Source organism: Oreochromis niloticus, linkage group LG15 (genome assembly GCF_001858045.2).
Source record: "Oreochromis niloticus isolate F11D_XX linkage group LG15, O_niloticus_UMD_NMBU, whole genome shotgun sequence".
Classification (NCBI taxonomy): Eukaryota; Metazoa; Chordata; class Actinopteri; order Cichliformes; family Cichlidae; genus Oreochromis; species Oreochromis niloticus.
In genome coordinates, this window is record NC_031980.2 from 39,446,642 (window position 1) to 39,470,339 (window position 23,698).

General features: G+C 41.3%; 1 non-coding gene across 1 annotated transcript; it reads right to left on the reverse strand.

Annotated features, from left to right (window-relative positions):
* Positions 1-14,587: 14,587 nt before the first annotated feature.
* Positions 14,588-14,743, reverse strand: LOC112842543 (5.8S ribosomal RNA). Its single transcript, XR_003214355.1, has one exon. It is a non-coding gene; the product is annotated as a 5.8S ribosomal RNA (ribosomal RNA).
* Between the last annotated feature and the right edge of the window lie 8,955 nt (positions 14,744-23,698).

The following is a 23,698-nucleotide window of genomic DNA, read 5'->3' on the forward strand; positions in this document are numbered from 1 at the left end:
TAGATCTCGGGCTGTGTCCATCCTCCGTCCACAGAGGGCCCAATATTTTATAGTGGATGCTATGCTTGGTGCCTGGTGTTGTGGAACCCATTTGGCATTTGCCATAGAATACCAGAATTGGCAGGTCCAATGCCAGTGTCCTGTGTTTCTCACAGATGAAAGCAGGTTCACCCTGAGCACATGTGCCCAATCTTTCCCATTTTGTTCATTTATGAGTCAAGATGGTGCCTGTGTGTTTGACAAGCCGTCTATGGCTCTCTTTTATTTGTTTTATTTTATTGTTCTTAGCTAACTTTGTGCAACGTGTCCGCCAAACATTGTCTTATGATCGTCAGACATTATTGGAATTAGGTTTATCCACGCAGATCTTAGATCGGCCTGGAAACAACAACCAAGGCTTTCTGCCTCCCTATCTGGAATTAACACAACCGCATTTGCGCTCCTTACCACTGCCACCAGATTGCCAGAAGCGACGCAGGAGACGGGGTAACCGTAGTGGCCACCTCGTGAAGCTTAGGATTTGGATTTCTTGTTTTCCACATGAGCTCCGCTCCATTTGTCGATCTTGTCCGCGACTCTTGGTGCCAATGCATGCCTTGGACCCGGTGGACCCCTGGCTGGTTCCTGTTGTTGGAACTTCCTGCAAAATCTCCTTCTTTTCGGCATCTGCGTTGGCGCAGAGTGGACCACACTAACCTTCGACCATTGGATCTGGATGCTATGTCTTCGGAAGTTTCCGACCCAGTTCCCCTCAGGTTATGTTTAATTAATGCCAGATCTGTGGCGAATAAGACCTTTATTTTGAAAGAATTTTTCTCTTCCCATGCGCTGGATTTTCTTTTTCTGACTGAAACTTGGATTCCATCCGATGAGTTAAGTACCTTCACTGAGCTGTTGCCGGCTGGCTGTGACTTTTTTAATGTTTCGAGAGTCTCTGGTCGTGGAGGAGGACTAGCTGTTGTTTTTAAGACACATTTTGACTTTAAGCAGCTATCCCCATTGACTCCCCACACCAGCTTCGAACTCTGTTTGTGTGAGCTGGGCCACTCGCCCTCGTTGCTGTGTGCGTTTGTTTATCGCCCCCTAAATATAATAATGAGTTCTTAGCTGAGTTTTCAGAGTTTCTTGCCGACTGTGCTGCTTGGTGATTTTAATATACATGTCTCAATGGAAGCCCTCAAAGCTAGCTGGTTATCAGGTTATCAGAGAGCCGTGAAGGTCACCAAACACTCCTACTTCTCTCACCTTATTGCCACCAGCTCACATAGCCCTCGTGTTCTGTATAACACTATAAATTCTGTACTTAATAATGAGGGCTATGCTTCCTTGCTGTCCTCTAAGGCTTTGTGCAATAAGTTTATTAATTTCTTTGTGGACAAGGTTGCTAGCCTGAGACCTCCAACTCTTTCTATTGCCGACCCTTCTGAGCATGTTTCCTGCTCATGATAGCTTTCCGCCTCTAAGTTTCCTTTTCTAAGTAAGATCTTGGAAAGGATTGTTTATACTCAGCTACTTGAACAACTTCTAATTGTCTGAAATTTTTCAATCAGGTTTTAAGCCTTTTCACAGCACGGAGACAGACCTTGTAACAGTAATGAATGGTGTTCTTGTAGCTACTGATTGTGGTAAATATGCAGTGCTGGTCTTGTTGGACATGACCGCTGCCTTCGACACAGTGGATCACGATCTATTGATCTCCCACCTTCACCATTGTGTGGAAATTTCTGACTTGGCACTGTTGGGGTTAAAATCATACTTGTCTGACAGGAGTTTTTGCGTTATGTTGGGGTCAGCTTCATCCTCTGTGGCCCCTCTGCATTGGGGTGTGCCACAGGGATCTATTCTTGGGCCACTTTTTCACTATATCTTCTCCCTCTTGGCGTGATTTTCCAAAGACACAAAGTGTCATTTAATTTATATGCTCATGACTGCCAGCTTTACTTACCTTTTAGTCATGTGGATACATTCCCAATTCAACCTCTCCTTGACTGTCTTAGTGATGTTAAGTCATGGATGGCTAAAAGTTTTTTAAATTTTAACGATTGTAAAACGGAAGCCATTTTATTTGGCCCAAATCGATTTTCCGACCCTCCAGATGTTGATTTCGCTGTTTCCAATAAACTGAACTGGGCTAAAAACACCACAGCACTTTACAGGAAGGGCCAGAGTTGCCTCTATTTTTTGAGGCGACTGACGTCCTTTAACATCTGCCGGACAATGCTGAGGATTTTCTACGAGTCTGTTGTGGCCAGTGCAATCCTCTACGCTGTTGCATGCTGGGGGAGCAGGCTGAGGGTCGTTGATGCTAACAGACTCAATAAACTGATCCGTAAGGCCAGTAATGTTGTGGGGATGGAGCTGGACTCCCATAAGGTGGTGTCGGAGAGGCGGATGTTGTCCCAAATAAAGACAATGTTGGATAACACCTCCCACCCACTCCATGACATGCTGGTCAGTCACAGGAGCACGTTCAGTGAGAGACTGAGATTACCGAAAAGCACCACTGAACGACACAGGAAATCATTCCTGCCTGTGGCCATCTGCCTGTACAACTCCTCCACTTAACACACTGTAAACACTGCTATAGCTACACCCTTTTGCACACGCTCCTCCTCTTATTCAGCTATTTATCAATAAGTGACTTATATGTATATAAGTCATGTATATATTGTATATATTGTGTCTATTTCTTACTTAGTCTATTGTCTGTCTTGTTAATGTTTATACTGGAACACTGTGACCAAAATAATTTCCCCTAGGGATCAATAAAGTATTCTGATTCTGATTGGCCTCTCATTTGAAGAGTTCAATCACAAATCTTGGAGTAAAGATCGATTCTGCACTTACATTTGATGACCACGTGAACAGGGTGGTAAAATCAGCATTCTACCACCTCAGACGTCTATCGAAGGTCAAGCCCTTTGTCTCCAAACGCAACTTAGACACTGTAATTCATGCTTTTAATACTTTACACCTGGATTACTGTAATTCCATTTTAATAGGGGCTGGGCTGGGCACTTTGTCACGCTTACAATTAGTGCAAAATGCTGCGGCTCAATTTATAACTGGTAGAAGGAAATTTGACCACATCACTCTGGTTTTGGCCTCTCTACATTGGCTTCCAATCGAATTTAGGATGCGTTTTAAAGTTCATTTCTTAGTATTTAAATCTTTAAATGGTTTGGCACCTGTTGATTTAAAAAAGAGCTCACTCCGCTCAAGTTTGCTTTCGCATTTTCATTATACAGAGATGTTCTCTGCACCGCCTTTCCCTCCCGAAGACAAGAGCTCGATTCCTACTTAACTGTAATATTTGATTTCGCGCTATGGTACCACATCCAGTTCACTTCTCAGGCAGCTGCTCGCCTACAACAGTTTAATCAAGATCAACATTCTGGGGCACTCCATCGCATCCTGCTTCCACCTGTATCATCACAGCCCAAAATTATTCACAGCCCTCACGCCGCTCATCCACTTTTACCCGTTTGGCCCCATCCTCAACATCAGATATTTCCAAACCCAAAAGTATCCATCCCTAGCATGCCTTTGCCAAAAGGTTCTGAAAAGAAGGGCAGACCCATCATGGACCTAGGAGGCTGCACCATTTGCAATAATTTCAACGATTCCGGTTGCCTCATGTGTCAGTGTCTCCACTCCTGCTCCTTTTGCAGTGGCGGTCATTCCTTCCCAGTATGCCCCCACAACCCCCCCAAGCGATGACTAGCTTTATCCGTCTCAACACCCATTAATATTCCGGCATTAAAAGAAGCCTTAAAAAAAAAATCACCCCAACCCAGACTTTGTCATCTTCTTAATTAACAGTTTTTCAGAAGGTTTCCATCCAGGGATTGTTACCCAGCCATCAGTTTCTTGTACTTGTAAAAACCTCCAGTCAGCTCTCAAAGACCCGGAAGCCGTCGCCAAAGAAGTTAGGGAGGGTTTCATGATCAGACCCTTTCCTAAACCACCTTTTCCCTTCTTTTGCATCAGCCCACTGGGCATCGCTACCAGAAAATATTCAGGCAAAAAGCGCATCATCATTGATTTATCTGCGCCTCACAGCAGTATTAATAGCCTCATTCCCAGCGACGACTTTTCTCTCAAATACTCCACTGTGAAGCATGCCATTTCCCTCGTTAAAATCGCTGGTAAAGGTGCGTGGCTTTCAAAAGTCGACATCACAAGTGCCTTCAAGGTCCTGCCAATTCACCTTGATTTCTGGTGCTTGTTCAGAGTCAAGTGGAGGGATGCCTATTATTTCGCAGTCAGGCTGATCTTGCAAAAGCAGCCCCAAGCTGTTTGACTAACTCTCCGAAGCTCTGTGTTGGATCCTCTCCAACAATCATAAGCTGCCATTTTTAGTTCATCTTCTCGACGATTTCCTAGTCATATCCCCTACCACGTCACCGCCAGCTCCAAACTTGGCGTTCCATTGTCAGAAGAGAAAACTTTACACAGATGCTGCACCTTCTGCCAGCTTTGGGGGTTATTATGGCGGAAGGTGGTTCTCTTCAGCACGGCCTCCTTAGTTCGGCCAATATATCCAGGAGTGGTCCAAGAATGGTCAAAAAGATCCATCCTCATTCACTGACACAACCTCGCTGTAGTTGACATAATAAACAAAGGCCGAAGCAATTCCCCTTCCATCATGTCCTTCATGCGTTGGCTCATGTGGCTAACAGTCATTCACCAGTTCTTAATCAGGGCAGAACACATCCCAGGCCATTTCAATGTTATTGCTGACTCCGTCTCGACTCTCCCTCCAGATATTCAGAGCCATGGCCCCTCATGCAGAGGCACCTCCAACACAAGTTCCTCCATTTTCAACCACGACATTCGAGATCTAAACCCTAGCATCGCAGAGCTCATCAGGCTCTCCTAAGAAGCTATAATAAACAGTCTTGGCGCAAGCACCTTGTCCACCCATTGGACCGCTTGGAAAATGTTTTGTTCGTTCCACAGTCACTTCAATCTTCCCTTCCACCATTCAACACTGCAACCATGTCTAGTTTCGTACCTTTCGCTTTCCATTTTCTGGGCATTCCCACGATAAAGACGTACCTCAGCGGCCTCAGTTTCTTCGCCAAAATGCTCACAGGTTCACCTTGCTCGACTATTATGTCGTCTCAGATATTATTACTCATCAAAGGTCTCCAACGTCAGACTCCCTCTGCAACCCCACGCCGTTTACTTCGTATCTTCTATATCGCTGCATCTTTACGTTATGGTTATTCCAGCTGGCTTGGATGTCCCTCAAATGGTTTTCAATTCAATTCAGTTTGATTTATACAGCACCAAATCACAACAGCAGCTGCCTCAATGCACTTTTTATGGTAAGGCATACCGTACAATAATACATACAGAGAAAAACCCAACAATCATATGACTCCCTATGAGCAAGTGCTTTGGTGACAGTGGGAAGGAAAACAGGAAGAAACCTCAAGCAGAACCAGGCTCAGGGAGGGGCGGGGCCATCTGCTGGGACAGGTTGGGGTGAGGGGAGACAGAACAAAAGGTATGCTGTGGAAGAGAGCGAGAGATTAATAATAAGTATGATTCGATGTCTATTAACACGTAGTGATTCATGACTAACTTTCTGATAGAACTCACACAGTAGTCTCCAAAGGTTTCACCATGTTCTTCACACTTTACAGAAACAATATCAAAGCGACCCAAAACAGCAGTGTGCATTTGGAGATGACGTTATTCTGTATGCCAATGGCTCGACCCGTGTTTTGGCCATTGCAACTCCACAGTAGTACCACACATAAAGCTTCTTTTAAGCTCTGATGAAAAGTGAAGTGCACTGTATTTATGAGGTCACTTAAAAATATCCTGCCTACAGTCCATATTCAAACTAATCTAATTGTTAATGTCACTTCTTTCGACGTGGAGGAGTGGCCTTGAATGACTAAACTCCCTGAACTCACTAAGGGAGAGAAAAGCCAGTCTTTGGAGAGAGCTAATTTCTGCCGCTTGTATCGCTTTCTTGTTCTAATAGTCTTAACAGACGATCAGGTCTAGATTAACAGATTTATGGCAATTTACCAGCGTCAGGCATCAATTAGATTAAACGACTAGAAAGTTTGGTACCAACTAGTGACAACAGCAACAATTAGTTGGCTAGCCAACTAGTCATGTATGTCCCTATTACAAATAGCACTCTAGCTTCACACTAAAGTTACTTTCAAAAATTGTGTAACACCTGTCAGGGAGGAAACACGTGGAGACAACACGGACAGACCAGCAACAAGCAGAAGGAAACACAGGGCTTATATACACAGTGGAGTAATCAGGGAATAGGAGACAGGAGGGAGGGAGAGATCAGAGCTGACGAGACAGGGGAAAGCAAAACCAGACACACTGACATAAGAGACGGACCTTCACAATAAAACAGGAAACTCAACACACATGCAAAAACACAGACTCAGAGACGCAGGCTTTACACAGAGACCTGACTACGCTGGAACAGAGGGAATACACACAGGCAGGGATGACGAGACACAGAACAGAGGGAGCCCAGAGTAACATGAGGGGCAAAGGGAACAAAACCTAGGACTAGAAATACAAAACTAAAACACAGACGACAATAACATCAGGGAAATAAATAAACAATTCAACTCACTGGGTCACACACCCAGGACCATGACAATTTGTATATTTGTACGTTCACCTTGAAGGCACTTCATTCTTTGCATCACAGTGCATTATGATTTATTAGAGATGATTATTTTCTTATTCACCATTACTTCATAGCGAGTTGAATAGAGCAGCATTTTGTAATATTTACAGGGCTCTTCTGCCAACCTCCCTACGTAACTCTTCTCCATGATTGAATTTAAACACAGTACTTATAATATCATGTCACAGTTTAACACTTTAACAGCTGTAGCTGTACCTCACGTCCACACTGAACTTGAAAAACAATCCTTCATTTAAATCCTGAAAAACAAGGTTTAAATACTTATAAATTTCACTTGAACGTTTAAAGTTCCAGTTTGTTTGTTTGCATCTGTTCTTCATTTTCTTAAGTTGTGACCATGTATAGTGTGTTTATAATATGTTTATATTATGTTTATATCATGTAGTGTTCTGTCTCATTTTTTTGTACGCAGGTCTCTCCTAAATTAAATTTCGATCCAACATGGAACAAATCTGCCCGTGCGTGCTGAGAGACATTAAATACTAAAGTTTTTTGTAAGCAGAACAAATTATTCAAGAACCTTCATTGGTTTTCCAAATTTTTGTCGACATTTTACATAATGAAATTTTACTCTATATTGATGCAAAAATGATGCAAAAGAAATAACCAAAATGCAGATATACAATAAAATGTATAAAACTCAAATTTCCAGCAGGACCCTCAAAACGTCCTGACAAAATGCTTTCAAGTTAAACATTATGCACCCATTATAGCTTTCTCCTTGTTTTGTGTGTTTTCTGCTTATGATTTAATGATGTGTCTTGTGATGGCTTCTGTTGTCAGTTGCCATTATATTTACAAAAAAAAAAGATGATCTATTGTGTGCTCAATTCAAACAGTTTTGCATAGAAAGGATTCAGGCTGGAAGATCTTGTTTGCTGATATTAACATAATGTATAGGTATGTTTGATTGCAGAAGGTGTTGCAGATGTTGGCAGTAGTTGATGAATTGAATTTACACTAAAGATTATTACTGAAACAAACCATCATCTTTCCCAAACTAAAGCTGTCACGGTCTAAACAGATAAACAATTGTTTCCACAGAAAAATAAAAGTTTAATGACATTTAGCTCATTATTTGCAGAAAACAAATATTCGGTTTTTCCCAGAAACATTCACTATCAGTGTATTTGCAGCTTGCTGAATACGTAAATTAAAACTTTTTTTCATTACCTTAATACAAAACATAATCTAGTTGCAGCTATTCTTTTTGCCCTTGCAAATAATCAGATTAGATAAATGAAAAAATATTTTTTTGGCACAGATTTAATTATGTGAAAAAATTACCAATTAGCTTATTTTCAGTCTTGATTATACAATTGCTGCTGACTCGGCCAGAGAAGCTGCTCTTGCATAACAGTGCGTACTCCCTTATTGATGGTGGATAAGTGGAACAAATGATGCTTATTCATTTCTCTTAAGCTAAAAGCACACTTCAAGGGGAACACTTAAATCAATAAACTGCTTTTTGAGGACATGCGCTTAGACTCTGAGTCTAAAGGAGTTTGTGAAGAGGCTGCTCTCACAGCTGCTAGTGCAACAGTCATGTGTTGGTTCTTCAAGGTGAAAACACACTTTGAGTTGTGTGGTAATGCAGTGCCTGCATGTTTCCTACACGTTAATGTTAGATTAACTGATGATTCAACACTGACCACAGGCGTATATTCTATTCAAAGTAAGTGCAAAGAATGAAGTGCCATTTGAATGTGTGAAAAAGGTGGCATGTAGCATAGAGTGCTCTAAAGTGTCAAAAATGCTGGAAGAGTGCTGTATAAATGCTGTTCCAGTTGGTCTTTAAGTGACAAATACAAGCAGGGAACTTATTACTTCACTTCGAAACGTTCAGGTTTTTCATTGTCACAGGACATTTAACATAAGCTGTACATGTGTTCATACTGAACTTGGAAAAACTGGATTTAAATACCTCATTGCCTATAAACTGAATGAATGTGTGCAACGCTATTGGAACATTTTACCTACTTTGCACATTTGGAAACTTGGGCTTGGGAAGAAGACATTTTTAAAAAGGTTTAAATCTTCATTTTAGTTCGGAGTGGATCAGATACTTTAGGTCTCCTGTTGTAGGCTTGAGCTGCTTGTGACCTCATGATTCTCTAAGCTCCTCCTCCTTCCTTGGCGTGGTATATGTATATGTAACTATAGCATATCATTTATTGTGTGTCTCCTACAGTGTGTGTTTCTCTTCTCTGCCCCGTCTCTCTCTGCTCCTTCCTACAAGTAAACCAATCAGGCATACCATTATAAACAGTGAAAGGTGAAGTGAATAACACTGATAATCTCTTCATTGTGCCACCTGTTAGTGGGATACATCAGGGAGCAAGTTAATATTTTCTCCTTAAAGTTGATGCGTTAGAATAAGGACAAGCATAATGATCTGAGTAAGTTTGACAAGGGCCAAAATGATGATGTTACATCATGTGGATGGCTGGGTGTGTGTGTGTGTGTGTGTGTGTGTGTGTGTGTGTGTGTGTTGTTGGGGAATACGTTTCGCTACAATGCATTATGGGAAGAAGACAATCCAGCAGAGGCACTGTGATGCTTCGGGCAACGTTCTGCTGGGAAACTTTGGGCCCTGCCATCCATGTTGATGTTACTTTGACACATACCACTTAGCTAAGCATTGTTACACACCATGTAGACCCTTTCATGGAAATGGTACGCCCTGATGCCTATGACCTCTTTCAGCAGGATAGTGCTACCTGCCTCAAAACAAAAATGGAATGGTTTGATGAGCACGACAAGTGTGACTTGGGCCCAAATTCCCCATATCTCAATGTAATGGAGCATCTGTTGGAGGTGCTGGACAAACCAGTCTGATCCATGGAGCCCCACCTTGCAACTTGTAGTACTTAAAAGATCTGTTGGTGTCACTGCGGGTTACGCTAGTGTGTTAGTTTAACGGACCCAAGAGCAGACACAAAGAGACATGGAACTTGACTTGAATGTTTAAACAGAAAGCGAGCCTTTATTTTGGCTGATCACATGAAATAAAAACAAAGTAACATGGGCTGTGGATAAAAAAAAAACTAAATCCTAAACTGGGAACACTGGAACAGAACTATGAACACTATGAACATGATTTTGCACTGGAGCATAAGAGGACCTATGACATGACAAAAAGTCAGAGCTCTTTTGAGCCAACCATCCCTTTAACGTTAACTAGTAATGACTTCATGAACTTCTTTGCAAATAAAATTCTTATCATCGGAGAAAAAATTACCAATAATCATCCCACAGATGTAATATCATCTACAGCTACTCTTAGTACCATTGATGTTAAGTTAGTGATAGGTTTGTAGCTTGAACCTATTCGCTGGAACGTTGAAGACAATTTAATTACACAGCAAGCAAGACACGAGTAGGCAAGTTCTTTATGTTTTACGTGCACGGGAGAGAACTGGACAAACGCCGTTCCTTCGCTTGACCCCAGTTGCTCTCGTCCGCTCTCTCGTAACACTGCTCTTTTATTGTGGTTACATGAATATGCATAGGTTCATTAACATATGACATCTTACATAGGTATGCATGTGAACAAAGAATACCGTGTGTGTGTGTGTGGGGGGGGGTCAAACTGTGACCCCAGGAAGACTCCCCAGAGCCGTCCATCTAAACAAAAGGCACTTAGACTAAAACAGTTTATCCTACCATAAAACAATAAGACGAGGGTACGACCTCTCCCATGCTCCTAAAATGTGGGTGTGAAAGTCAGAGAGCTCTGGAATGCACACAAAGCCTTTTACAGCCTACTAAAGATCACACATCCTATCACTACACAATCGATTATACACCTCTAAGTATATATGGGTAGATATTTCTAAGCATAAATGACAATCACAATACAAAACCTAACAGTTAGACTCTTTTTCTCCAATTGATCTTTCTGAGTTAACTTCAATAATTACTTCCTCCAAACCATCAACGTGTCTTTTAGACCCCATTCCTACAAAACTGCTCAAAGAAGTCCTGCCATTAATTAATGCTTCGATCTTAAATATGATCAACCTATCTCTAATAATCGGCTATGTACCACAGGCCTTCAAGGTGGCTGTAGTTAAACCTTTACTTAAAAAGCATCTCTAGACCCAGCTGTCTTAGCTAATTATAGGCCAATCTCCAACCTTCCTTTCATATCAAACATCCTTGAAAGAGTAGTTGTCAAACAGCTAACAGATCATCTGCAGAGGAATGGCTTATTTGAAGAGTTTCAGTCAGGTTTCAGAGCTCATCACAGCACAGAAACAGCTTTAGTGAAGGTTACAAATGATCTTCTTATGGCCTCTGACAGTGGACTCATCTCTGTGCTTGTCCTGCTAGACCTCAGTGCAGCGTTCGATACTGTTGACCATAATATCCTATTAGAGCGATTAGAACATGCTGTAGGTATTACAGGTACTGCACTGCAGTGGTTTGTATCATAGCTATCTAATAGACTCCAATTTGTGCATGTAAATGGAGAGTCCTCTTCACACACTAAGGTCAATTATGGTGTTCCACAGGGTTCAGTGCTAGGACCAATTCTATTTACATTATACATGCTTCCCTTAGGCAGCATCATTAGAAGACATAGCATACATTTTCACTGCTATGCAGATGACACGCAGCTCTATCTGTCCATGAAGCCAGGTAACACACACCAATTAGTTAAACTGCAGGAATGTCTTAAAGACATAAAGACCTGGATGGACGCTAACTTTCTGCTTCTTCATTCAGATAAAACTGAAAATCTTAGAAATATGGTATCTAAGCAGATTCTTACTCTGGATGGCATTACCTTGGCCTCCAGTAACACTGTGAGGAACCTTGGAGTCATTTTTGACCAGGACATGTCCTTCAACGCACATATTAAACAAATATGTAAGACTGCTTTCTTCCATTTGTGCAACATCTCTAAAGTTAGAAATATCCTGTCTCAGAGTGACGCTGAAAAACTAGTTCATGCATTTATTACTTCCAGGCTGGACTACTGTAATTCATTATTATCAGGATGTCCTAAAAACTCGCTGAAAAGCCTTCAGCTGATCCAAAATGCTGCAGCAAGAGTCCTGACAGGGACTAGAAAGAGAGAGCATATTTCTCCTGTTTTGGCTTCCCTTCATTGGCTTCCTGTTAAATCCAGAATTGATTTCAAAATCCTGCTCCTCACATACAAGGTCTTAAATAATCAGGCCCCATCTTATCTTAATGACCTTGTAGTACCATATCACCCTATTAGAGCACTTTGCTCTCGCTCTGCAGGCCTACTTGTTGTTCCTAGAGTATTTAAAAGTAGAATGGGAGGCAGAGCCTTCAGTTTTCAGGCCCCTCTTCTGTGGAACCAACTTCCAGTTTGGATTCAGGAGACAGACACTATCTCTACTTTCAAGATTAGGCTTCAAACTTTCCTTTTTGCTAAAGCATATAGTTAGGGCTGGACCAGGTGACCCTGAATCCTCCCTTAGTTATGCTGCAATAGACGTAGGCTGCCGGGGATTCCCATGATGCATTGAGTTTTTCCTTTCCAGTCACCTTTCTCACTCACTATGTGTTAATAGACCTCTCTGCATCGAATCATATCTGTTATTAATCTCTGTCTCTCTTCCACAGCATGTCTTTATCCTGTTTTCCTTCTCTCACCCCAACCGGTCGCAGCAGATGGCCCCGCCCCTCCCTGAGCCTGGTTCTGCCGTAGTGGAAACACACGAGAGCAAACAGCTGACACACATGAACCTAATGACGGGACAGGGGAAGTGAAACTAAATACAACGAACAAAGAACACCAGACTCTTTCAAAATAAAACAGGAAACATGACTGAGGCAGACATAATACTGACTTGACAACATGAACAAGGGACACTGGAACATAAGGAGTGACGACACGAAAGGATCGAGATAAACAAGGACTAAAGACTGAGCAACTAAGGAACTTTAAGATAACTAGATGACTTAACATATCTTCAATAAAATAACAATACAAACTCAAAATGCTGGGTCACAGAACCAGCCCTTGACAGTTGGTAGCATCTTAGAGTCAAATAGCACAAAATTCAGGGGTCTAGTGGAGTCAGGGTTGTTTTGACAACAAAATAGAGACCAACACAATCGGCCTATACCTGAGTGTGGTGGGGCGTGGTTTGCAGTGCCGTGCAGCGAGGGCAGACGCACCTGTGCAGCATCCGCAATTGCGCCCGCCGAGGTAAACACGGGGAATTAGGGCTGTGTTTTTGGTTGTGGTGTGATGTATGTGCGGCTGGCAGCTTGTGAGCTGCAGCTCACAGTAAATAACATGTCTGTGAAGGTTCTCAGTCATCCAGGTCATCGTAGTCTAAGGAGCTTGGAAAGAAAAGCGTCTGGACTTCTTTAAGTTGCTTGAAGACGTTTCACCTCTCATCCGAGAAGCTTCTTCAGTAAATAACATGGCTCAAAACCTCGACCCGTGGACTCGCCGTGTCTCATTCACGCCACACTGAGTTTCTCTCTCCATCATGGGCTCATCAACTTACAATGTAAAGTTCATGCACACAACCAGTTTAATTTGAAACTACAAAAAAAGTGAAACATATCTCATCTGTCATATTGACTTTGTTGTATATTTCTTCAGTTTCTCCTCATGTTTTGTTCCCATAATTTTACACTGAATATGTATATTTTACAACCTCATATATAACTGACAGTAAATTCTAGCACTTTGTCATCCATTAAAAAATACACATCTCCCCGTCTGGTAAATGTTGAATGAGCAGATGATGCTGGAGAGTAAAGTCTCAACCTCCTGGCTCAGCTGCATTGACTGCTGTGCCTGTTCAATAGAGCTTTTTTTAAAGCAGGCAATCTGACTTATCAGAAAAGCACAGGTGTGTGTGCTGTTTTACAGTGTCCTGGTAGGCAGGACAGTGTGACGGTGAGCCAACACCAACAATGTGAGGACCCTGAAACTGAAGGAGCAAAATGGGAATCATTCTTATTCTTCACAGCCAGCTTTTCTTCTTCCTGTCACATGCCAAGACATAAATTCAGACTCAGGGTTACATTTAGAAATTATGAACCAGGTTTCTGGAATACATTCCACACCTGTGTGTATACAGGGCAGCAACATAGTGAGGTGAAAATGTGTCATGGTGCACTTGTCCTCCTGTGCCAACCTGCCCTCCTGTCTGTCTCTCCACACTTTGTTCCAACTTTTTCTTCCCTGTCTGTGTGCATGTGGGAGTGTGTGTGTGTGTGTGTGTCCATAATTCTGCTGCGTGTTTCACTTCCTGTGCACCTGGCAGCAGTTGGGTAATCACTCACCTGTGTGCAATCTGAGGACTTCTCATCTGCTACTCAAGGCTGAAGATTCCCTCAGTTGATGCCAGATTGTCGTACTCACTGTGGTAATAAAGTTCAGCTCCCCATGTTCTGTATTTTGCTTAGTGAGAAATCTGTTTGGTTTCAACTTACCTGATTCTCCTTTGTGTAGATGCTTCCAACTGTCACCAATCTGTAAAGAGAAACCTCCGAAGAAAAGCAAATCTGTGAAGGGAGGTTTCATCTGCCTGCCTCCCTCGCTTTCACCCAGAAAGAAGACCCTCAACTAATTTATAAGTTGTATTCAGCTTGAAATCTGTTTAAAGTGCTGGTGCTAAATAACTTGTAAACCACCTGATTCGGTGTAGGGTTTTGTACATAGTTGAGCAGCTAATCACTGCGATCTATGGAAAGTCAGCACTCAAGCTAAGCTTTTGTCAGGGAGGTGCCCCTCCCCGAACGGGGTCAGGGATGGAGTGGCAGAGGGGGCGGGAGAGCTCACAGGCAGGAGGGTGCGGTTCCCAGGCATGCACCACACGTCGCACCGGGCACCCAAGGCAGGCTGTGCAGACTGCCCTGTGACACGGAGGTGATACAAAGTGACACACAGACAGGCGTAGCGCCACGAGGAGCACAGGGCCCCAAAGTGCGTTCAAAGTGTCGAAGATCAATGTGTCCTGCAATTCACATTAGTTTCATCGCAGCTAGCTGCATTCTTCTTCGACGCACGAGCCGAGTGATCCACCGCTAAGAGTTTAAAGTCTGTTTTATTTTTAGCTTTAGCTAATGTTTGGAACCAGCCTTAAAGGTGGGGACTTAAGTCAACCTCTATCACATGTGAGTGGCGTGGGGGTTTGCACTGTTGCCGAGTCGACTACCACAATTCATAGACATGCAATTAGTCGGGTTAGATTAACTGGTGATTTTAAACTGCCCATAGTTGTGAGTGTGTGTTTGAGTCTCTGTGTCACACTGGTGTTGTGTCCCTCTGGCTGCCCACAACACTGATAAGGACAGATGGACATTCACGTGGAAGGGACACTGTTTCCAGCATTTGACCAATCAGAAAAAGCGATTGGTAATAGCAGCAGAGCACCACATTTTATGATGAGCTGTGTAGTTTAGATGTAAGGAAACTGGAGAAAAGGTTAACATAATAGGGGAAAAAGTAAAATAAAGTGGGGTTAAATGCAGTGGCACAGTCATACAGGTGAAATTATTGAGAGCAAACAATTACCAAAGACAAGAGCAGACACCCCAAACCCAGACAAGCCAGAATAAGTGGAATTACAGGTTGTAGAAGAAGAAAAAATATATAAAAACTAGCATACAGTATAAAGTACATACAATAAAATATGAAAATATGCTCCCATATACACAAAGTAAAGCAGCCTAATAAAACACATTAGCACAGTACCCCCTACAGCCTAATACCCTCACATGGTAAAGCTGTGATATAAAACTCATTATTTTTATTATTACTATACTAGTAGATCTGGACATGAAATGACACCTTTGCAGCTCTCAGTGTGGAAGTAATGAAGTGGCAAAGCAGTTATTAGCCTACATCCCTAATGACTGAAGACTGGGTCTCCTTCTTCAGATCATTACAAGTGCCATTCACACATCCTTTATTCTATTAGAGAGACGAAGTCTGGGTTATTACAAATTTTCTAATAAACCCAGAGATGTGAGCAGTCATCTGCTGGGCTGAATATGGTCACATCGGTGATACTGTATCACATGCAGTGCTCTGGATATATATCAGCAGCCACGGCCCAGTTTGTGTCAGAAATACAAAAAAGCAAACTTTGTTTCAAAGAGAAATTTCAAGTACGTTCATGCACAAGATTTGCTTAATGATTTATACAATCTAACATCAGAATAACATGTTTCTGAGCTCCAGCCTCAGCATTATAGTATTTCTCTAATATTTCTTACCAGCGCTGCTGCTGCTGCTGACGTTTCTTTGAAATCATTTTGAATAAAAAATAGATCAAACCCCTGCTTGTTTCACAAGCTCACTCTAACCATACATAATAAAATTAATAAATAATAAACTTTAGTCCACTGTAAGTGTTTCTGGCTGATGTACGGTGTCAGCAGCGGTGGCTCAGGCGGTGCAGCAGGTCGTCTACTAATTGGCAGTTGGTAGTTCAGTCCATAGCTGCTCCAGACTGAATCCCAAAGTTACTGAACACGGAGTTGCTCCAGATGTCTTCATCATTATAGAGAAATGGAAGATAGAAACACACTTGAACATACAAAAAGTGTTAGTGTGTGTGTGTGTGTGTGTGGGGGGGGGATTGCTGTTCTGTTTACTCATATAAAATAAAACACAATGCAATACAATAAATACATTATTTTTAGCTGTCCCCATAAGAAAATGCACTGAAACTGCACTTCACAACAATCTTTATCTAAACCCAGTGTGAGTAAAATCAAAGCAAAAATATCATAGAAATTAAACTGCCATCGTTTCGGAGCCAAACACAAGACTCCAGGTTAGACGGGGGAACAAAAACATTTGCAAACACTCAAACAACCAGAAACTCCAAGAAACACATGAAGGGAGAAAAACAGACAATTCAATTCAATGTTATTTAAACAGCGTTAAATCACAACAATGGTTTTGCTTTAGATTTTAAGACATTAAAAACATACAAAGAAAATCCCAACAATCAGGTGAGCCCTGAAGTGGCACTGAAGTAAAACTCCACCCATGACAGGAGACGACTCCCACAGTTAAACTGGAAAAACTAACGAACAGAAAGATGAACTTCACTCAGGCGAAAAACACAGTGGAGGGAAACCTGAGGGGACTAATGAAACTAAAATCCTGAATAAAATATAACACACACTCAGAATACTGGTTGAACATGAACAAAATCAAATGTCAAGCAAACACCAACCAAAGTATTCAGAAGTCCCAAACAGGTTCAGGGTCTCCTGGTAAACCCCTCGCCCTCTGCTCTCCAAGTGTTGCTCTTTAAAAGTGCTGCTTTACGTCTAATATTCCTGCAGCCGTAGCATCATTGCCCCAAAGTCAAACACACCTTGTCTGAATTTGTGCCACGCCTTCAGCACCTGACAGAATGGGAGCGTTCAACACCCTGGGATGAGAACGGCTTGGATCTACACGTGGACAGATTGTTCCCGAACCTTACTGCTAGAAATAGTCCAATACAACATTCATGTTAGATATATTATTCAAAACAAAAAGCTGAATTCATTTTTTATTCTTCAACTCAAACCAACCTTGTTTCTCTTTGGAAAACAGGAATAAAAAATCTTATCCAACCCACAGAATCCACTGGATTATAGAGATGCATCACTGTGACCGCTGTGAGTCGTACGAAAGGCTGGATGAAAGTCACTGATATCCACTGAGAACAGAGACATTCAGAATGATATTAATGCGACTTTGATTTATGGGAATTTAAATAAACTAAAGCAGTTTTTTGATTGAATGTTTAATCTATGTGAAGATATGTTTATAATTAAATGATGAAGGACATAAAACCTGCGACTGACAGAAATGGTACAGATGAGCTTCAAAGACAAAGACATTTTAAATGATCTATATTTATTTTGTTGATTTGATGTTCAAAGAATCAAATGATCACACTTGAGTAGAAAACACAGCACTGCCACCACCATTGTACTTTAAATGTATTTAATGTGATTCTTCAACTCAGCACACAATGCGGTCTTTAAGATGACCTGATGAATCCTGCTTCCAGGTCCAAACGACTCTGAGTTTATTAAGGCTGTTGTGTTTTTAACATGTTTGTATCTTCTTCTCTTTAATCTCAACAGGCTCATAAAAACAGTCAGTGATCCCTGTCGGCCTCTCTGGGATTTTATCACCACTGTTCATTTTAAAGCTCAGTGTTACAGCCCAGCCCATGCAGCAGTATATTAATGACTAACCTGGTATTGTGGATGGATTATCTCAGCTGTTCTCCTGACTGAAGTTTGGTCCGTTTACAGCATCCTGCCATGCGATTGCATTTGTCCCTGACCATCAGGAACCCTCACGTTAACTTTTATCGAGTGGAAAAAAGTTAGCGTTCGTCCTCCAGCTTCACTGTTTATGCTATGCTAACATAGCTGTGTCGCTAGCGATCACGTAGCACATCATTATATAGCAGCTAGCCCAACTTCAGTAACCCTACAAACGTCACTGCTGTTTAGTTTTCTGTCTTCATTTATGTTGGAAGTGATAGCAGAGCTGTACGTTTGAATGTTTCAGAAATCTCTCAGTCAGAACATGCTATATCATGTTTAGCTGGAAGCTAGCGAGCTAACTTCCTGCTAACTTCTAACTTCGTTAAATTTAATAAATCCTGTTTTCATGGATGTTAAACTTAATTGTTACACCTGGTAAAGCAGCAACGCTGATCATTTTATTAAAGATGAAAGAATTTAGACAGTTTGTAACTCTCAGTGATGCTGCAGTGTTCGTTTGACTTTGGGACCTGAAGCAGAGTTTGGATCCAGACACGGCTAATGACGTCAGACTTAAAGACCGGATGAGAATATAATCTGTAACATGACAATCAGCTCAGTTCACAGGTGAAAAGATGCATAGATTGAACAAGGTATATTATTTGGCTTATTCACAATAAATTACAATAAAGTATAAATGTTAATATGTTCTTCAATCTTTTAAAGCAGCGGTCCCCAACCTTTTTTGCGCCACGGACCGGTTTATGCCCGACAATATTTTCACGGACCGGCCTTTAAGGTGTCGCGGATAAATACAACAAAATAAAACTAGTACCGGTACCGAAAAAAAGAAGATTTATTCATAACACACATGAAAAGACCCAGGAAAACTGAGTTAACGATAAAAACGATAACAAAATAATGCTGAAAACTGATAAAAACCCTGAAAGCCATACATTTCACACCTGAGCCTCAACTCTCGCGGCCCGGTACCAAACGACTCACGGACCGGTACCGGTCCGAGGCCCGGGGGTTGGGGACCGCTGTTTTAAAGAAATGTGCACATGAAAACAAAGATACAATTAAAATCAGTCATTAGGCACAGAGTGTGAAGTATACACAAGGTATATATTTAAAAATTGGTCAGCAAAATGTAATGCTCCAAACATGTTTTCTTTTAAAATGAAACAGAAATTAATGGATCCTCAGAGATTTGTACAGCTGTGTGCTACTTAAAAGTGCATCATTCTTCTCTCTGTGCTGCACCTGTTCTCTCGTCACAAAGGTGACATTCTCCTGTATCGCCTTCTTTTGCACAGCAACACATGCCAAAATATCCCTGCAGTACTGATTTCCACAGCCCATTGTTCTTTAGTGTTATCATCACTTATTTTTCACATACTGAAGCACATCTGCGTTTATGTCGTACCTATGAGAGCTGTTAATGCACTCTGTGAGGGGAAGATTCATGTCTATGTTGTCCATATAAACAGTTCATTTATCCAGTGATAACGTTCTTCCTACTCTGTCATTGGGGAAGCACCATCACCTCTGATGTTCTGTCAGCTTTCATTTTCAAATATGCTCAAGTGCAATTTTGATCTGCTCTTGGATTTTTACTAAAAAAAACTATTCTTCATCAATCGATCAATATTTTTCATTATCTGGTAATCACTGGTATCATGCTAGTACAGTCTCTCAGACCTAGCACAAGCTGATGTGCTGCTGAGATTTCAGTTTCCGTGAATCTTTGTCCCATTTATTTATCACACATGAACACGTGTGAAGTGTCTGAACAGGATTTAAGCAGAATAAAAAACTTTGTCACAGTGCTGTGACCCAGTATCTGTGTTTCAGACTGTATAGTTATGTTCTTTGATTATTGTTGTTCATGGTTTTGGTTTTCGTTAGTTCCCAGTGATCTTTGTTCTCCCGCCCATCACTGTTTTCCCAGCCTGTGTCTGTTCCCGTGTCCACTCTGTGCTTCTCCTGTGTCCCACCTTTCTTCCCAGTCGCTGTGTTAAGCTTGTGTGTCTTGAGTCTGAGTTTCGTCTGTGTGTTTCCTGTTTTATTTTGATAGTCCTGGTCCTGTGTGCATTGTAGTCTTGCTTCCCCGTGCCTTGTTGGGTCTGATTTGTCCCAGCTGTGCTTGTGTATTTAAGCCCTGTGTTTTTCTCTATCCATTGTCGTGTTGTACTCTCACTGTGCTGTGTTTCCTAGCTTTCAGTTCCTGGTTTATTTTCTGGTGTTTTAGTTTAATTTTGTAATCTACGTGAAGTTTTTCCAGCAATAAGGCTGCTGTTTGGAGTTTACTCCTTCGTCTTGAGTCCTGCATATGCATCCTCATCCTGCCTGACACACAGCAAATCCATGACAGAATTCTTAAATAGTCAACATGCATAACTCACTTACTAATGATTAAAAATGACTAACTTTTAGAAAGGTACATAAAAAAATAAAAATAAAATAATTAAAAAATAAAATCTGTGTTGCTACCCCAAGGAGAGAAGCTGAAGTATGTTGTGGTTTGATGGACTGGCACGGTGTCTGCAGTGACCTTAGAGAAAGGATGATGAACTCTGAGTAGAGCCCATCCTGATAAAGCCAGCTGAGGGGTTTCCAGGGTGCCTCCTGGATGAGGTGCCTGGAGGTACTGAGTGATTATGTCTTCTGGCTAGCCTGGGAAGGCTTCAGTATTTGCCCTGAGAGTTAGAGGGAGCAGCCAGGGACAGCAGGTCTGGGCATCTCTGCTCAGACTGCTGCCCTGTGACCTGGATGCTGATAAGCTGCAGGGTGGGTGGAGGGATGAAATAAAGTTGATTTTGGTAGAAAAACCCAGACTAGTGAAAGGTGAAAACTGCTATCCCTTTATGAAGACAAAGAGGTTGTTTCTTTAAAATTTGGTGGAAAACGAGAAAATGTTTTAAATATATGTTCGACAGTAAACACAGATATCCTCACATTTATGTGCCTATCTGGACGTTTTAACACAAAGAGGATCAGCACGGGCAGTGTACAGCTTATTTAGGAAGCCCACAGTCAAATTTAAATGAATTGTCAAAACTGAAGCTATAGATGGAGATAATATTTCAAAAGGTTTGCAACTTTAATCACTTTAGGGAACATTTCTTTAGTTTCTTATCCTCCCCTAATATTTCCCTATACGCAAATATTAACAATACAGCTGTGGAAAATAAATTAAGATGTGATTCAGAGTGTAAAGTGCCCTGTTCACCTGGTGACACGTGTCATGGTGTATTTTAGTCAAAGTTATATTACTGATCTCTGAAAAGTGTCTGAAATTGAAAAATCACAAATTAGGAAATGGGGAATGACAGTTCGGACGGCAGAAGGATCCCTGTGGATATCAGAGAGGTTCATTTTGACTGGAAAAAATGAACTGCTGAGTTCTCCAACATCATTCATTCTGGTTATTAAATGTTAAAACAGCCAGTTTCGTTTTACCATTTCAAGTAGTACGAACATGACTGTGAATGGCTTTAATTATGATTCTGACCAGAAACGCTGTGACAAACATTTCCAGTTAGACTACAGACGTGAGATCAGCTGATTAAATGTTTAAACACCTCGCTGTGACTACATGCAAACTGTGATTCATAATCTTTTTAAATTATTTAATTTTTGCTTTTCATGATTATCACACAGATTTGTTTTAATACCATAAATCACAAAAACTGTCTTTGATCTTTATTTTGTATATGCCCGGTCATTTAGCTTTATTTGATTTATTCCCTTTGAACTGTTTTATCTGTCTTTAAATTCTAATTGCACAGAACAACATTTGAGATACTGAATAAATAAACTGTGATCCCTGTGTGTGTGTGTGTGTGTGTGTGTGTGTGGTGATGTGATAATTATATATATATATTGTAATATATATCTCCCTCAAAATTAAACAACTATTTCAATCACTTGCGTGTTAGCTCTCCAGGTCAGGACCATATTGTTGTTTTATGTATCTGAAAAAGCTGCACACACACACACACACACACACACACACACACACACACACACACACACACACAGCAGGCCAAGTGTGTTTGTCTAATTGTGTGAGATCTCAAGAGACGGCCTGAGCCTTTCCCATTTTCTCTGCTCTTGAGCCTGTGAGCTTGTGGTTGGCTGCTGGGGAAAGATACTGCTGATGTGCCCTTGGGCCTGGTTAGCAAAGACACTCTGTGTGTTTCGCGTCGAATTGGAGATAAAAGGCCAAAGGAGGAAGAAAAGGATTTAAAGCTGTCACAGAGAAGCTGCTGAGGACTAGACTGTGGCAAACATGCTGAATGCCAATGTGGGGATGTATGTCACTCTGTCACATGAGTCTGTGTTCAGCCATTCATTCAGTCTGCAGTGAATCTATAGAAATAACATCGCTTTTCCCAACCCGCTGATCCTGCTGAGGTGAAGCACTGCCTATGCATCATCCATTACGACAGGTTGAACCATACGAGTGTATTACACTGGCAACACAGTGAAACCTACTCGTGGTTTAAACAGTTTCATATTCTGAGGCTCAGTGCTCGGGGAATGTGGGACACACAGGACTTAGATGAGAGTAGGATGAGTCCAGCCTCACTGACAGTGGAAAAATCTATTATTTCAAAAAATGTGCAATAAAAATAATCTCTGTCATTTATTAATTAAAGTTAAAATGCTTTTATTTTCATGGCATTGTTTAACCCTTCCCCCAAAAGCAACTGGAGTCAAATGAAACATTTCATAGAAGCAAAGCTTCGTTTCCTGTCATGCTGTGCAACAGCAAACTTCACTCTGAGGTCAAACTGACCATTCAGCTGGTGGAGTTGTGTCAAGCTTCAAACTTGGATGAGGTCGAGGAGTCTCAAAACATATAAAGACATCCAGCATTTTATTTAAATTTAAATGTATGTTAGCCTTTAACTTTTTCAACTCTTGCATCTCTGCAGTTTATATTCAAATGTAAGTACTTCAAACCCAATAAATAACTTTGAATGGTTAAAAAGGTAAGCAGCAAACTAACAAAGGGAAAGAAAAAAAGAGGTCACTAAATATGAAGTGAAATGTGAACCATGTAACGTTTAATAAAAAGCAGCCTTACAGTGGTGCTCTTTAACTAAAAAACCACAAAATCCTGTGATCAGAAAGAGCTGCAAGCTTCCCCTTCAGCGTCATCTCCTTGTGCACCTCTGCATCGCTCTGGCATTGCTCTTACACTCCCTGCACAGACCACTGGCTCGTGTTAATGTTTGTGAAAACAGCTGCATTGTCAGCTGTGTTTCTTCATCTTTTTGAGAAAATATCTGTCTTTGTGAGATGACCCAGGTTAGTTATGTTATGTTTTAGTCTTCTGGAAAAACCTAATTTTTTAACAAAGTGCACGGCTCATTGTTACCTTAATTAGTGATTTTACATTGTAAAAGTATTTCTGCTACCAATCACTTCTTGTCATGACACACACTTATGGTTGTTTAAATTGTAACAGAGGACATTTGTAGTACGATGAATCCTTTTGGCCAGTTGTGTTGCTGTGTGACAGTGTGTAGCCTGTTGTGTGCAGGTTCCCTCTGAGAACACATGTGGACAAGTCTGAGAACAGTTTATTGTGTGGCATTACTGGCAGAAGTTACAGGAACTTCTGAATACTGTGTGTTGCATCCTTAGCAGCTTATTAAACACCAACATCAGTGCTTCCAACTTTTGGACCCAGGAATTTTGTTATGCTGTGCTGGTGCCAGCTTTTTAGCATCAGCGTCTGTGCCA